The 17,931-nt window shown below is 42.4% G+C and overlaps 1 protein-coding gene and 1 long non-coding RNA gene across 5 annotated transcripts in view; one reads left to right on the top strand and one right to left on the bottom strand.

Annotated features, from left to right (window-relative positions):
- LOC130369440 (uncharacterized) overlaps positions 1–14,209 on the top strand; it is a 69,854-nt gene extending 55,645 nt beyond the window's left edge. For both annotated transcript variants that reach the window (XR_008892755.1, XR_008892754.1), the window contains 2 exons: positions 9,587–10,196; positions 14,140–14,209. This is a non-coding gene — a long non-coding RNA (uncharacterized LOC130369440). The remainder of the gene's footprint in view (positions 1–9,586; positions 10,197–14,139) is intronic.
- Positions 1–17,931, bottom strand: part of UNC5A (unc-5 netrin receptor A) — a 420,372-nt gene that overhangs the window by 204,162 nt on the left and 198,279 nt on the right. The gene's annotated exons all lie outside the window — the stretch shown is intronic.

The raw sequence follows: 17,931 nt of genomic DNA, 5'->3' as shown, positions 1-17,931 counted from the left end.
TGGAGGATTCTGTCACTTTTGCTTGCCACCCTTCGTGATAAGCTTACGAGATCACTATTGGTTTTTGCATTTAATGGAGATAACTAGCTAAATGGTAATCCAAATCTAGCTGGGTTTTTGCAAGACCAATGCTCTAAAGGTAATGCACTGTTAAAAAAAAAAAAATATATATATATATATATATATATATATATATATATATATATATATATACCGTATATATATATATATATATATATATATATATATATATATATACATATATATATATTTTTTTATTCCTTAATTATTAGCGTTTCCACATAAAGCACTAGAGCACACATTGACAGATGGAAGGTATGAGGTATGATTGCAGCACTATGCACACATATGAAGCTCCTCCTTGGCCTTTAGAAGAGGAGCAGATAGATTTCTGTACAATAAAATAACGATTCTTATACCTAGTTTAGACATTTGATTTTTAATTTTTTGTAGTTTAGATAAAAGAAAATAAGGGGGTCATTTGAAGTGTTTTATGGAAGATTTTAAAACTTCTTATTTTTCTTACATTTATTTTTTAGAGGCTGGATCGCACAGGCTGTGTGTAGTGTGTGCAGCTCATCAGGTCATACTGTGCTGCAGTACAAATGTATTGCAGCATAGTATAACCTGTAAGAAGTGTAAAAAATAAAAGAAAAGTTCTACAATAAAAGTATGAAGTGTAAAAAAAAAAAAAGTGCCCCTTTCCCAATAAAAGCCCTGTATTTTCACCAAAAAAGATCAAAAACACAAATCATATACATAATAGGTATTGCCACATCCGTAATGATGTGTACTATAAAACTATATAATGTAAATTATCCCGCGGGGTGAACACCGTAAAAAAAAAAACATAAAAAAAAGGGCAAAATTCGCCAATATTGGTACAAATAGCTGAATAAAAAAGATCAAAAGGTAGCACGTAGCACAAAAATGATACCAATAAAAAGTACAGCTCATCCCGCAAAAAAAATAAGCCCTTACTCAATGGCGTTGGATGAAAAATAAAAAAGTTACGGCTGTTGGAAAATGAATGGCAGAAAAATAATTTTGCTCAGAAAAGGAAAAAGAACATAGAAAGCTATATAAAATGGGTATCGCCATAATCGTACTGACCCACAGAATAAATATAAAATCACTTTTGCTGCACAGTGTACACCATAAAAAAAAATTAAAAACGACAGAAATTTAAAAAGATACATGTCAAATAAAAAAAAAAGAGCCTGGTCATTGAGGTAAAAAATGGGTCCGTCCTTAAGAGGTTAAAGGGGTACTACCGTGCTGACAACATATCCCCTATCTAAATCAGGGGATAAGTTGCCTGATTGCGCTGGGTCTTGCTGCTGGGGACCCCCGCGATCTCGCACGCAGCACCCCGCTCTCATCAGGCCCCGGAGCGAACATCCGTTCCGGGTCTGATGACGGGGCCGGTGATCGTGATGTCACAGCTCCGCCCCGTGTGACGTCACACAGCCGTCTCGGACCCTGCCATAGACTTACATTGAGGGGGCAGAGAGTGACCTTACATGGGTGCGGATTTTCGCTCCGGGGCCTGATGAGAGCGGGGTGCTGCGTGCAAGATCGCGGGAATCCCCAGGGGCGTTTAGATAGGGGATAAATTGTCAGCACGGTAGTACCGCTTTAAGCTTATGTGCCTCTGTTGGAAATTACAGTGACAGAAAAGTTCAGTTAACGTTCTCTCTTTTGGACTATACTTCTTTGCAGGAGTCTTCTGTAGCATAAAACCAAATTTTAGAATATGCATTGCTACTTGTATATGAACCACATACTATATATATATATATATATATATATATATATATATATATATATCAATTAGATAAATAATAGTGAGCATACATGCTGTTTATATATATGTATATATTTTTTTGATAACACTATGTTACTGTTCATTTATTATATATTTATGTGTATTTATTATGCCCTACACAATTGTTATACTTTTAGAATTGCAAACCACCATAAATCAATCATGCAAAAAGAAAAAAAAAATATGAAAACCCTTTTACAATAACATCCTTAGGAGTGTGATAAGAATAATGCTCTTTAATGTATGATAGAGGCTTACAAATCAGTATGAGCTGCACTGAACCAAGCTGGCAGGCATGAGTCACACCACAATGGAAACAGGGAGGAGATGAACATACTGCATTCCTGGATGTGAAAAATACAAATGTCTCCAATAAAAGAAACTACATTACTGGAGATTTTTGTGTTTTTTCGTTGTTAATTTATTTCTATTTAAAAATCCTAATCCTTCCAGTACTTATCAGCTGCTGTATACTAGAGAGGAAGTTGTGTAGTTCTTTTCTGTCTGATCACAGTGCTCTCTGCTGACTCCTCTGTCCATGTCAGGAACTGTCCAGAGCAGGAGAGGTATGGGGATTTGCTCCTGCTCTGGACAGTTTCTGACATGGGAAGGAAGGTGTCAGCAAAGAGCACTGTATCCAAGAAAAACAACACAAAACACTGAAAAGTAAATGCACACCCAAACAATGGCTCAATAGTAATGAAAAAATCGCTAATTTTATTAATGTAACCATCACATACAAAACAAACATTTAAAAACAATTAAAAGTATCCCATACAGGGGCAGAGCCGGCGTTAAGGTGGGGCAAACTGGGCAATTGCCCATGGCTCCCATCCCCCAGGGGGCCCCCTGCGGACTGCTGCCGTGCGTGTGTCCATAGGAACGGAGGAGCGGAGCATCGAGGAGGAGGACGCGCGCGCGCGCATGGTAAGTTACCTGCACGTCATCTTCAGTGCTCCGGCCACCTCTCCTCCGGTCCTGGGACCTACTGCTATGGCCTGTAGGCCATAGAAGTAGGTCGTGACCCCGGGCCAGAGGAGCAGTGGTCGGAGCACTGAGGTTAGGTAGTACATAGACATATAGCCTCCAGCCATACACTGTATATGGCTGAAGGCTGTATGTCTGTGGGGAAACTATACTGCACCTAATGTGGGGACCTATACAGCACCTAATGTGGGGAACTATACTGCCAACCTAATGTGGGGGCACTTATACTGCACCTAATGTGGGGGAACTATACTGCACCAAATGTGGGGGAACTATACTGCACCTAATGTGGGGAACTATACTGCACCTAATGTGGGGGAACTATACTGCACCTAATGTGGGGAACAATACTGCACCTAATGTGAGGGAACCATACTGTACCTAATGTGGGGAACTATACTGCACCTAATGCTGGGGGAACTATACTGCACCCAATGTGGGGAACTATACTGCACCTAATGTGGGGGAACTATACTGCACCTAATGTGAGGAATTATATTGCACCTAATGTGGGGGAACTATACTGCACCTAATGTGGGGGAACTATACAGCACCTAATGTGGGGAACTATACTACACCTAATGTGGGGAACTATACTGCACTTAATGTGAGGGAACTATACTGCACCTAATGTAAGGAACTATACTGCACCTAATGTCGGGGAACTATGCTGCACCTAATGTGGGGGAACTTTACTGCACCTAATGTGGGGGAACTATACTGCACCTAATGTGGGGGGGAACTATACTGCACCTAATGTGGAAAACTATACTGCCAACCTAATGTGGGGAACTATACTGCCAACCTAATGTGGGGGGACTTATCAGCCTACTGTGGTGGAACTGTGCTGCCAACCTAATGTGGGGGAACTACAACCTAATGCAGGGGAACTATACTGCCAACCTACGGTGGGGGAACTACAACCTAATCTGGGGGAACTATACTGCCAGCCTAATGTGGGGGAACTATACTGCCAACCTAATGTAGGGGGGTGGGGGGCTGTACTGCCAACCTAATGTGGGGGAATTACAACCTAATGTGGTGGAACCATACTGCCAACCTACTGTGGGGGAAATACAACCTAATGTGGGGGAACTATACTGCCAACCTAATACGGGGGAACCATACTGCAAACCTAATGCGAGGGAACTATACTGCCAACCTAATGTGAGGGAACTACAACCTAATGTGGGGGAACCATACTGCCAGCCTACTGTGGGGGAAATACAACCTAATGTGGGGGAACTATACTGCCTTTCTACTGTGGGGGGAACTACAACCTAATGTGGGGGAACTATACTGCCTTTCTACTGTGGGGGGAACTACAACCTAATGTGGGGGAACTATACTGCCTTTCTAATGTGGGGGAACTACAACCTAATGTGGGGGAACATACTGGCAACCTAATGCGGGGGAACTATACTGCAAACCTAATGTGGGGGAACTATACTGCCAACCTAATGTGAGGGAACTACAACCTAATGTGGGGGAACCATACTGCCAACCTACTGTGGGGGAAATACAACCTAATGTGGGGGAACTATACTGCCTTTCTACTGTGGGGGAACTACAACCTAATGTGGGAGAACCATACTGCCAACCTACTGTGGGGGAAATACAACCTAATGTGGGGGAACTATACTGCCTTTCTACTGTGGGGGGAACTACAACCTAATGTGGGGGAACTATACTGCCTTTCTAATGTGGGGGAACTACAACCTAATGTGGGGGAACATACTGCCAACCTAATACGGGGGAACTATACTGCAAACCTAATGCGGGGGAACTATACTGCCAACCTAATGTGAGGGAACTACAACCTAATGTGGGGGAACCATACTGCCAACCTACTGTGGGGGAAATACAACCTAATGTGGGGGAACTATACTGCCTTTCTACTGTGGGGGGAGCTACAACCTAATGTGGGGGAACTATCCTGCCTTTCTAATGTGGGGGAACTACAACCTAATGTGGGGGAACATACTGCCAACCTAATACAGGGGAACTATACTGCAAACCTAATGCGGGGGAACTATACTGCCAACCTAATGTGAGGGAACTACAACCTAATGTGGGGGAACCATACTGCCAACCTACTGTGGGGGAAATACAACCTAATGTGGGGGAACTATACTGCCTTTCTACTGTGGGGGAACTACAACCTAATGTGGGGGAACATACTGCCAACCTAATACGGGGGAACTGTACTGCAAACCTAATGCGGGGGAACTATACTGCCAACCTAATATGAGGGAACTACAACCTAATGCGGAGGAACTACACTGCCAACCTAATGTGGGGGAACTACAACCTAATGTGGGGGAACCATACTGCCAACCTAATGTGGGGGAACTATACTGCCAACCTAATGTGGGGGAACTATACTGCCAACCTAATGTGGGGGTACTATACTGCCAACCTAATATGGGGGAACTATACTGCCAACCTAATGTGGGGGTACTATACTGCCAACCTAATGTGGGGGGATTTATACTGCCAGCCTAATGTGGGGGAACTGTGCTGCCAATCTAATGTGGGGGACCTACAACCTAATGTGGGGGAACTACAACCTTATGTGGGGGAATTATACTGTCAACCTAATGTGGGGGAACTATACTGCAAACCTAATGTGGGGGAACTATACTGCCAACCTAATGTGGAACTATACTGTCAACCAAATGTGGGGGAACTATACTGCCAACCTAATGTGGGGGAACTATGCTGCCAACCTAATGTGGGGGAACTATACTGCCAACCTAATGTGGGGGAACTACAACTTAATGTGGGGGAATTACACTGCCAATCTAATGTGGGGGAACTACAACCTAATGTGGGGAAACTATACTGCCAACCTAATGTGGGGGAACTATACTGCCAACCTAATGTGGGGGAACTATATTGCCAACCTAATGTGGGGGGAACTATACTGCCAACCTAATGTGGGGGAACTATACTGCCAACCTAATGTAGGGGGAACTATACTGCCAACCTAATGTGGGGGAACTATTCTGACAACCTAATGTGGGGGGACCTATACTGCCAACCTAATGTGGGGGAACTATACTGCCAACCTGATGTGGGGGAACTACAACCTAATGTGGGGGAACATACTGCCAACCTAATACGGGGGAACTGTACTGCAAACCTAATGCGGGGGAACTATACTGCCAACCTAATATGAGGGAACTACAACCTAATGCGGAGGAACTACACTGCTAACCTAATGTGGGGGAACTACAACCTAATGTGGGGGAACCATACTGCCAACCTAATGTGGGGGAACTATACTGCCAACCTAATGTGGGGGAACTATACTGCCAACCTAATGTGGGGGTACTATACTGCCAACCTAATATGGGGGAACTATACTGCCAACATAATGTGGGGGTACTATACTGCCAACCTAATGTGGGGGGATTTATACTGCCAGCCTAATGTGGGGGAACTGTGCTGCCAATCTAATGTGGGGGACCTACAACCTAATGTGGGGGAACTACAACCTTATGTGGGGGAATTATACTGTCAACCTAATGTGGGGGAACTATACTGCAAACCTAATGTGGGGGAACTATACTGCCAACCTAATGTGGAACTATACTGTCAACCAAATGTGGGGGAACTATACTGCCAACCTAATGTGGGGGAACTATGCTGCCAACCTAATGTGGGGGAACTATACTGCCAACCTAATGTGGGGGAACTACAACTTAATGTGGGGGAATTACACTGCCAATCTAATGTGGGGGAACTACAACCTAATGTGGGGAAACTATACTGCCAACCTAATGTGGGGGAACTATACTGCCAACCTAATGTGGGGGAACTATATTGCCAACCTAATGTGGGGGGAACTATACTGCCAACCTAATGTGGGGGAACTATACTGCCAACCTAATGTAGGGGGAACTATACTGCCAACCTAATGTGGGGGAACTATTCTGACAACCTAATGTGGGGGGACCTATACTGCCAACCTAATGTGGGGGAACTATACTGCCAACCTGATGTGGGGGAACTACAACCTAATGTGGGGGAACTATACTGCCAACCTAATGTGGGGGAACTATACTGCCAACCTAATGTGGGGGAACTATGCTGCCAACCTTATGTGGGGGAACTATGCTGCCAACCTAATGTGGGGGGAACTATAAAAAAAATATAAAATTGTACTATTCTGATCCCTATAACTCTTTTATTTTTCTGTATATGGGGATGTATGAGGGTCATTTTTTGCGCTGTGATTTGTAGTTTTTATCAGTATCATTTTTGCTTTGATGGGACTTTTCAATTGCTTTTTAGATATTTTTTTATGATATTTGAAGTGACCAAAATGTGCAAATCTGGTTAGTGCACTATTTTGACAGGTCCTCAGCTGAAATTCATTCACAAGCATACAAAAGGTGGGTTATTGTGGTTTGACATCACTCCCCTGAGGAAGTTGCCGTGAGCAATGGAACGCGCGGGGTCATGTGGAGCATCCTACATGTGCCACATTGTACAGGTTTAGAGCTGGATTGAAACCTGCTTTGTGTCAGGATAGAATCTTTGTTTACTGTGTTTGCTATAGTATGCACCTAGGCACCAGTCACTTTGCATATTTTATGCATTATTTATTTACTATATTATAGGTCAGGGGGTGCTAGGAACTTCTGCTTTATATATTCCATATTTTCTTTCTTTCTGACAGCAGTGCTATATTTTAATATCAACACTATGTACTGTGGATTTTGACTTGTATTTTGCAGTCTTTTCTATTCTCCAGGAGGGAGAGTGTCTGGCTTAATCCAGTTTTGTTTGTGGTGTCCCCTGTATGGGATTCTTTTAATTGTTTTTCAATGTGTGTATTGTATGTGATGGTTACATTAATAAAATTATAGATTTATACTTTTGAGCCATTGTTTGGGTATGCATTTACTATACAGTGTGTGGTGTTGTTTTTCTTGGATATTGTATATTATACACTCTGTTTGCACCCCTGTCCATTGATTGTTTAGGCTGAACCCCCAATGTATACATACATTAGCAGAGAGCACTGTGGTCAGGCATAAAATAACTATACAACTCCCTCTGTAGCATACAGCAGCTGATAAGTACTGGAAGGGTTAAGGTTTTTAAATGAAGTCATTTACAAATCTGTTTATCTTTTTGGTGCCAGTTGATTTCCACCTGAGTACCCCTTCAATGTCTATGTGAAGGTGTTATGTATTGACTGTAATCTGCCCAGTGCCACTAGATGGCTCTGTAACTGGGAGGTTCTGAAAAGTATAGCAATCAATGTCAGTTATTTTATCTTTGCTATAATAAATGAAAAACTTTTTTGTTTAGTCTCTATCTTGTTTTGACCAGTAAAAGTAATTATCAATAATAAAGTACAAGACATAATAATTGTCAATGAGGATGGGATCACTGTGAGCAGTAAGGTTATACAGAATTCATTTAGAAAAATTCTTAATTCCCATTACTATATTGCTCACAATACTACAAGTATAACATAGAATATTCACCAATCTACTCCTAGTGCAAGTTAACTAGGAGTAGATTGGTTTGAACCTCTAGGTATTCTGTTAACAGGAATACACCACGTGAAAGTGATCTATTTGCAGAATAAAATTAAAGACTTTTCTGTTGTGTTTAAAGAAGGTCTTGGAAAATATACAGGACCACCATTATCTTTTAAACTAGATCCAAATGTAACACCAATACGCATGAAACCACGACCTGTTCCATTTGCTTTACATGCAAAAATAGATGGAGTTCATTAATTGGAGTTACACACCCTACCTGGGCCGCACCTATTGTCCCTGTTCTAAAACTAAAATGTCCTCTGCAGAACATAGATGCACAATTAACAAAGCTTCACAAGGTCATCCATATCAGATTGATAAATTGTATCTAGCACAAGCTTACCAGCAACTAGTTGTTAATGATGCAGCTGCTGATGCCCACACAATTATTACATTCAAGGAGCAGTTTAAGGGGAACTCCAATACACAAGTCCTCATCTACTATCCACAAAATCCTGTGGATAGGGCATAAATGTCTGATTGTGAGGGGTCTGTCCACACCATGCATGGATTACTGTCCACCATGGCACGAGGCGGTTGTATCTCTATGGAAGGGCCAAAGATACTTGAACACTGTATCTCTGACTCTCCCATGGAGATACATGGGGTGCATGTTGGCCAAAGCTTTGTGCCGTAATCCGTGCATGGAGCGGTGGTCACTCCCTGAATGGGAAAAGCTGTAGTGCCGGGCAAGATTTCTAGGGTAGGAGTACCCCTTTAAGCCATTTGAACGAAAGCAGAAAGAACTCTCTGCCTACAAAGGTTGTCTCCTCTGGGGTAACAGAGTGGTAATTCCCAGAGCTGGTCAAACCCAAGATGCACCAAGGTCATCCTGGAACAGTTAACGTGAAGCCTCTGGCTAGAAGTCAAACCACACGCCATTCTCCAACAAAAGCCATGTCACATTCTTGGGAAGTGACCAGAAACCCATGGTCTAGATTGCATATAAACTTTGCAGGTCCATTTCAAGGACAGACATTTCTCCTTGTTGTTAATTTTTTTTCCAAGTGGCTAGAAGTTTTACCAGTGTCCTCTGCCACCACAAATACTGTCATACAAGTTTTAAGGAGGCTGTTCGCAACACATGGATTACCTGATAGAATTGTGTCAGACAATGGGCCACAGTTTACATCCACAAAGTTCAAAATATTTATGGAAAATAATCTTATTCACCATTATTCAACAGCTCCATTTCATCCATCTTCAAATGGACAACCAGAGCACATGGTTCAGACTACTAAAGACGCTTTAAAGAGAATTGTTATAGGAGATTGGAATTACAGACTGGCAAATTATCTACTACAACAAGATGTGACCCCATGCTCCAGTACACGATGCAGCCCTGCAGAACCACTGATGAACAGGAGGATCAGGACCTTATTGGACAGATTTCATCCTGATCTCACATCTGAATTGCAAAACAAGCAGGATGTCAGACTGTCTAAAAAATACAACTCCTCATCCATGCAGTGTTTTCAGGAGGGGGATAGTGTCTATGCCAGAAACTATGCAATGGGACCAAGATGGACTCCAGCAACTGTAGTGAAAACTGCAGGATCTGTGTCCTACAAAGTAAGAACTACTTATGGCCACATTCTAAGGCGGCACATAGACCAACTAAGAAACAGAGTAGACGAATGTATATTACCTGCTACTGAAAGTGATCCAAACCCTAAGGCACCGACAGTTCAGACTGATGACCTACATCCCCTGATATTAAATAAGGCAGTAATATAATCCGGCATTATTTGTGAAGATAAAGAGGAAGCCAAGATGACTAGATGGAGACAGATAAGGTAAATAGAGGAAATGGAGGCAGAAAGAGAGCTTTGAATATATGTGATGACAGAAGGGAGAGCTTATTGTAAATCATGCCACATTTGTAGAAACAAAGACATGAACCACACACTAGTGCTGCTGAAAAATATATTAAAAAGTGCATGAGGTTCTTGGATCACATTCTGATCAAAATGTATGAGTTCATTTGCACTTCACAGCAACCTCTTTCAAGCGAGTCCTTACTTTAACCCCTTAAAGGGGTACTCCGGCACTTAGACATCATATCCCCTTTTCAAAGAATAGGGGATAAGATGCCTGATTGTGGGGGTCCCGCCGCTGGGCACCCCTGTGATCTTGCTCACCGCACCTCGTTTATAATCAGTCCCCGGAGCGTGTTAGCTCCGGGTCTGATTACTGTCGATCACGGGGCCGGAGCGTTGTGACGTCAAGGCTCCGCCCCGTGTGACGTCATGCTCCGCTCTCCTCAATGCAAGCCTATGGGAGGGGGCGTGACAGCTGTCACGCCCCCTCCCATAGGCTTGCATTGAGGGGCGGAGCGTGACATCACACGGGGGTGGATCCTTGATGTCACAACCCCCGCGATCAGGCATCTTATACCCTATCCTTTGGATAGGGGTTAAGATGTCTAAGCGCCGTAGTACCCCTTTAAGGCCTCAGCTTTTTTCAATTTTTGCATTTTTTTCCTCCTTACCTTTTGAAAATCATAACCCTTTCAATTTTCCACCTAAAAATCCATATGATGGCTTATTTTTTGCACCACCAATTCTACTTTGTAATGACAAGAGTCATTTTACCCCAAAATCTACAGCAAAAAAAAAATAATAATAATTGTGCGACAAAAGTGAAGAAAAACGCCATTTTGTAACTTTTGGGGCTTCCGTTTCTTTGCAGTACATTTTTTGGTAAAAAAGACACCTTATCTTTATTCTGTAGGTCCATAAGATTAAAATGATACCCTAGGTTTGATTTTGTCTTACATCTGGAAAAAATAATAACTACATGCACGAAAATTAATATTTGAGAGCTCATTTTTGCACTGTGATCTGAAGTTTTTATTGGTATAATTTTTGTTTGGATCGGATCGCTTTTTGATCGCTTTTCATTCAATTTTTTACGGTATAAAAAGGGACCAAAAATACACTAGTTTGGACTTTGGATTTTTTATTACGTGTACACCATTGACCGTGCTGTGTATTTAATTATATATTTTTATAGTTCGGACATTTACGCACGCAGCGATACTACATGTGTTTATATTCATTTTTATTTACAGTTGTTAGTTGTTAGCCGCCAGAACTGACCCAATATGAGGAGAGGTCACCGTGTGACCCCGCATTATATCGCGGGCGCAGGACGTACAGTACACCCTGCATCCTTAAGAGGTTAATTTATTGTTTAGTATTGCATGGCATCCACCACAAAAACACAAATACTGCCAGTCTGTAACAAACGTACCTGTTTGGGCCCCAGTGTTGTCTCCTAATCAGCCTATACAGGTTGCCGTGGCAATGGCCCTAGGAGTCAAAGGGTTGCTTGCCATGCTCTGACATGGCCACTCCAGCCAATGGGAAGTGTTGCTAGCAAGGCCAACCAGCAATGCGCTGGCAGGCACACCTCCTAGAGGTGGAAAATATAAATCCCTGCAATATTTCCTGGCCCTGCTCGATACTGCAGACTTTCTGTGCTACCAATGTGACTCTTGTTACCTTTGCTGCTTTAGCTGTGTTCAGACCTGTTGGCCTGCTTCCTGAGTATTCTCCTGCCTGTAATCCTGCAGCTTGTTGTCCTACTGGTCTGACACTTGCCTGACTTTTGATAACACTTGTACATAGTGTATTTCTGACGTCCTGAGACCTGGCCTTCTGCCTGCACTTTGACCATTCTCCTGTCTTGCTGATTTTGTACTATGCCACTGTCTAGTTTGTTTGTACATCTGTTTCATCCTAGTTTTAACTATGGCCTCCCTGACTTTGCTTTATCTGTTTGTCAGTTTGTTGTATACCTGTTTTATGTTCCCTGGTCTGTACAGATGAACCATGTACATTTATGCTTATAGGCCAATATTAGATTTCGTCACCTAATAAAGACTCTAGACAAAATATAGCTTGGGAGTTGCTTTTAGGTCCTTAAGAGATCCTGTCTTTTCCCCTATATACTGGCTGTATTGAGTTAGGTTACAACATTCAAAGCTTGTTGCTGTTGTAGCCTAATATTATTAGCAGCTCTATTGGGTCAGACAGGACGGGAAGGATATGAAGTACCATATATACTCGAGTATTTGCCGTTCCAAATATAAGCCGAGGCCCCTAATTTCACCCCAAAAACCCAGGAAAACTATTGACTCGAGTATAAGCCTAGGGGGGGAAATACATCACCCCCCCTCCCCTGTCATCATCCATCATCCCTCCACCCCTGTAATCATCCAGACCCCCCTGTCCATATGATCCCCTGTCCATATGACCCCCTGTCAATATCCCCCCCTGTCCATATGACCCCCTGTCATCATCCAGACCCCCTTTCGTTTTCTTCTCACCTCCCCAGTTGTTGCTCTAATAGCTGCAGGGACCATCCAGGGAGGGTGAGCCGGGCCATCCATCTTCACTGCAGGGACCGTCCGCATTCCGGTGGGAGGTTGAGCCGGTACAGGCCAGCCATCTTCACCGGGAGGCCTTCTTCTCTGCCCCGGGCCATCCTCGGACTAGTGACGTTGCATTGACGCCACCACGCAGGGATGTCCGTGCACAGCAGACGTCTGTGCGCAGGGACGCCCATGACGTTATATGTCTGCCTAGCATGGACATCCTTGCGCGGCAGCATCAATGCAGCATCACTAGTCTGGGGATGGCTCGGAGCGGAGGAGAGTGCCTCCCAGTTAAGATGGATGGCCCGGACCAGCTCGCCCTCCCCACCGGAATGCGGATGGTCCCTGCAGTGAAGATGGACATCCCGGAGCGGAGAAGAGTGCCTCCCAGTTAAGATGGATGGCCTGGACCAGCTCTCCCTCCCCACTGGAATGCGGATGGTCCCTGCAGTGGAGATGGACGGCCCGGTACACTCCCCTCGCCCACCGGTATGCCTAAAGCGATATTTTTTTGTTTTTGCTTTGTTCACTCGAGTATAAGCCGAGGGGGACGATTTCACCACAAAAAATCGGGCTGGAAAACTCGGCTTATATTCGAGTATATATGGTACATAGAGATCAGCACAGGAAACTCACTGCATTCTCTGTTCCATGCTCACCATGCCTGTCCCTCCATTGCTATATTGGGATGGGATAGTAATCTGCAGAAGATGTTAGTTCATGTGTAAAGTGTGTAAATACACCAAACAACCATTTTGTTAAAACCAATACATGCTAAAGTGAATAACATTGGTTATTCCGTAACAATGCCACCTATTAAGGGGTAGGATATATTAGGAAGCAGGTGAATGTTTGGACATGAAATTGAAAGCAGGAAAAAATGGGCAATCATATGGGTTTAAGTGACTTTGAGAAAGGCTAGAGAATCTGAGGGACTTTGTCAGGGCTACATGACTGGGTCTAAGTATCGCCAAACCAGCAGGTCTTGTTGGGTGTTCCCAGTATGCATTCGTTAGCACTTTACAAAAGTGGTCCAAAATAGGAAAACTAGTGAACAACAAACAGCGTCATGGACACAAGATTCAATAACGCATGCAGAAAGCAAAGGCTAGCCTATCTTGTCCAATCCCAAGAAAGAGCTATGGTAGTACAAATTGATAAGCAACATAATGCTGGGTATGATTTAACAGTGTCAGAACACACAGCCTCATTGCAGCTTGGAGGCTGTATAACCGCAATGAGGCTGATGAATCACATTTTCTAATACCTTATGCATATGGCCAAGTGCATGTACTAAACCATAAACATGCATACTCAACTAAGCTTACTTGTTTTTTTTTTTCAAATTGACCTTTCAGCAGCAGCTTATCTCCTATGGCAACAGCAGGTTAGCCTTGCAAAGGATGATGTATAAACCACTAAGAAAGAATATCTGATGGTCATTTACAAGGTCATACTTATCACCCACACGCCACCATGAGAAAAATCTGACCATGAACGATTACATGTAAGTGTGATAAATGATGACATTCATGTATGAACAATCAATTTTAATCAATAGTAAATGACAATCGTTTTCTGTACTATGTACAGTAGAGAATTATCACTGGCACACATATATACAATAAATTATAATATCAATTGCTAAGTGTCAATTGGCCTTAAAGGTTTCTTTCAAGTGTTATTATCAATATGATACCAAATATTGCTGTTTAATATGTGTAGATCCAAGTGTAATTACAAAAAAAAAAAAAGTGCAACCCTTGGAAAAAAGTAGCAGTAATGTGTCATAACAGAAACACATCCCCATTGACTTGAATTAGACTGTGTTGCAGTTTCTGGCACAGGGCCTATTCCGCAGGGGCTCTAAGTCATAAAAAGCTAAAGGTATATTGAGCATTTAGGCCCTTAGGGTCAAGCCTTTAGGCATCAGCACATCCAAATAACTAAATTCCAATAATAACACATGGATACCAAATGTAATCAATATGTCTTAAATGTTTTCCATGGAAAAACTATTATTATGTCCAAGTATGCACCTGCAGTTTAATAATTCTTAGCCAAAACAAGAAGCACCTATAAAGAGGATTAAAATCTATAGATTTTCCTTTATTCCTTTTAACCTGTCATCCCTTTTATGCTGCTCGAACCATGAATCATCAGTGTGGTCCCAAGGGGATTCTCTGCACCCAATCAGCCTTGATTGAGAAAAAAAAAACTATGCCTGTTTGGGTATAGGAAGATATGAGGAACCACAAAACCATATGGAACTATGGTGCAGTACAAATAACATATTTTTTTAAGTAATTAAAAATACAAATTAACTAACAACATTCAGGGACTTGGTCAAACACAGTCAGGGGTCAGGAGTCAAAGCAAGTATTCAGGAATAACCAAAGTCAGTATATAACGGAAACAGTATGGATCAGGAACCAGAATGAATATCAGCCAGGTCAGGGTCATACTCTGAATCACAGTCAGGAAAAACAGGAATATGAAATCAGAGACCATGCAAGTATAGAGGCAGTATGAACTGTTGCAGTTTGAATAGCCAGGGCCCAGCAGGAAAGAGTCAGGGAAATTGGCCAGGGAAATGAGGAGCTGCTTCTTAGTATCAGCTGAGTTGGTGCTATCTGCTGAGAAGAAAATTCTGGAGTGGAAAAGAGGTAAAACCCCATGGCAACTGAGAACCAGAGACCAGCCCAATTACTTGTGTTCCAGGCAGCATGAAAGTAAAAGCAGGTTTCCTTAAAAGAAATTGCCTCAATTGCATAAAAAGGTTGCCTTTGCATGCAGCACTCAACCTTCACTTGTCACATAGGAGGAGACATGACTCAGTTATACTCAAGCTCCACCAGACCCCTTATTCCACTAGACCTGAATGGAGTGGCCTCTAAGTAGGCATTAGACAGCTAGTGTCTCACTAACTGTCAGGCAGTCAATACTTACTTAAACAGCAATTTCTCTAAAAAGTTTCTCAACCACTCCCAAGTTCACCAAAGTGTCTCATGGAAGCTTTACTCTTTCTGCACAATACATCCTGGTGTTCCCAGTTCTTTTTGTTGCAAGCCTCCGCTCCGCCTACTAGTTTGTTTTCCATTTTACACTTTCTGTTCAGCTTCTCTAGCTCTTCATTTCCCTTATGCTGCAGCTCAATAGCTTGCCTCATGGTGGATTAACTCAGGCCATACTGCTCAATACATAGACAACAGTCCCATCAGATACTTTTTGTGGTCAATTTGCACACTCTCTTTTCTGGCACCATTTTGGCCTTTGCCCTCCTCTTGGCATCTTGGCACAACACTGAGAAGAACAGTTGTGGTAAGCTGACACCAACAATAAAACATTCTGGTGATACTGTATACAGCATCCATCAACCCTTAACAAAATGAAGCAAAAGGTGCACATACAATAGGGGGCACAACAACAATTTTAAATAAGGGGAGTTATAAGGGTTTATCTCCTTATATGTTGCAATGTACTGTGAAGTTTATGCAGAAACGAGTCTGTCCATTTTTTTTGTAAACTGAAATACTTCTCATAATAGGCCTCCAAAGGCTGCCAAGAAATAGACGTCTTCTGCTGAGTGTGATACAAGAGAACAAGCTCCTTGTTTTATAGTCACAACACAACGCTGTTTATTTTCTGCCCATTCTTTTTCTACCAATACACTTACTATTTACCATCTTTCTTTGTTAGTGCTTTCATACTGTGGTTGCACTTTGACATGTCTGGTTAGGTGAGGAACCTTTTCCCCCTTTTTATTGTGGCTCTTCCTTTGATAAGATCGGTAAATGTATTTTTAATGGTGTTTTGCTCGGCAGATATCTCTTCACAAACAACCTTTTTTTTTTTTCAGCTATGGAGGAATTTCAGCATTGCTTTCCTTTAGGTAGGCTCTATAAATTTCCTCAGGTACTTGCGGCCCTGCTGTTTGCCCTGTTTGATCCTGCCAGAGGCTCCCCCACTGCCCGCAGCCTTTCAATCAGGCAAAGGCGGCTGGAAGCTGAACTCTTCCCGATCGCTCATGTCCGCACTTAACTTCTAATGAAAAACAAACGTAGTGTGACCAACAAGGGACATTTCTCACATCTCCAAGGGAGGAGGGTGGTCATGGCATGCTGACTCCAGCACGAGCTTGATGGAGCATAGACCCCTCCTTTATCAACAAAAGGCCAGAGGCAGCGACAGAGACACCAAACCTTCGGGCTTTGTCTGTCCCTTTGCCTGAGTGTTTGCTTCGATATCCTGTCTACTCTCTTCATGTCTCCACGTCTCTGTCTCGAGTCGAGATCTGCAGTCTGTTCCTCCTGTTCAGCATGCTATGAATATATTTTATCTTTTCCAGAGTAAAAGATTTAATCTCCATTCATCTAATGAAGAGACCAGTGCTCTCTTGAAAACGTATGCACAAGCACGTAAGGATGATTTGTTCACGTCTCACTGTGTTAAATGCTTAACAAACGCTCAAGTGAGACAAGTTGTGTACAGGCAAACACCGTACTGTGACAATCTCTTTTTTCTCTTTTTTTGATGCTGTTGCAAACTCACTATGAATCGTATGAATAACCTATGAGTCTTGGTAGCAATATAATGTCTTTCCATTATTTAAAATATTTCACATAAGGGATATTAGCCCAGATGTCTCATGGAGGGAGATTGGGCACAACCAGTCTGTCTCTGATTTACATTGAAATGTTCACTTTCGTCTTGTCTGCTTACACGCATACGAAACTGTGTGCCTTTACACTCACACGTGGCTGAACAAGAAAGCTATTGAATGCAAATTATATGCTAAGTACCTGTCTCTTCATTTCAGTAAACCTAAATAGAATGGAGTGCTATAAAATAGCTAAGTAAAAAAAAAGGATAATTGCCGCCATCATAATGAGCCCCGCAAATATTGTTTTGCATCAAGAGATAACTAGCAGAGGATCTTATTGAGGGATGTTTATTCTAGGTGAACAAAAGGGAAACAGCAGGAATGAGATTGGTCTGGTGCACAATGTAAAATGAATAATGAGAGAACATGGATAGCGCCATTTTCTCCATTGTTCTATAAAAATACCAATAGAACCTGGTGAAAGCAGTTATACTTATTTATTGCGTATATGCTTCTTAGTTTTCAACGAGAGTAGGAATATTAAATG

Source organism: Hyla sarda, chromosome 4 (genome assembly GCF_029499605.1).
Source record: "Hyla sarda isolate aHylSar1 chromosome 4, aHylSar1.hap1, whole genome shotgun sequence".
Taxonomy (NCBI): Eukaryota; Metazoa; Chordata; class Amphibia; order Anura; family Hylidae; genus Hyla; species Hyla sarda.
This window is presented reverse-complemented; position numbering and strand designations above follow the sequence as displayed.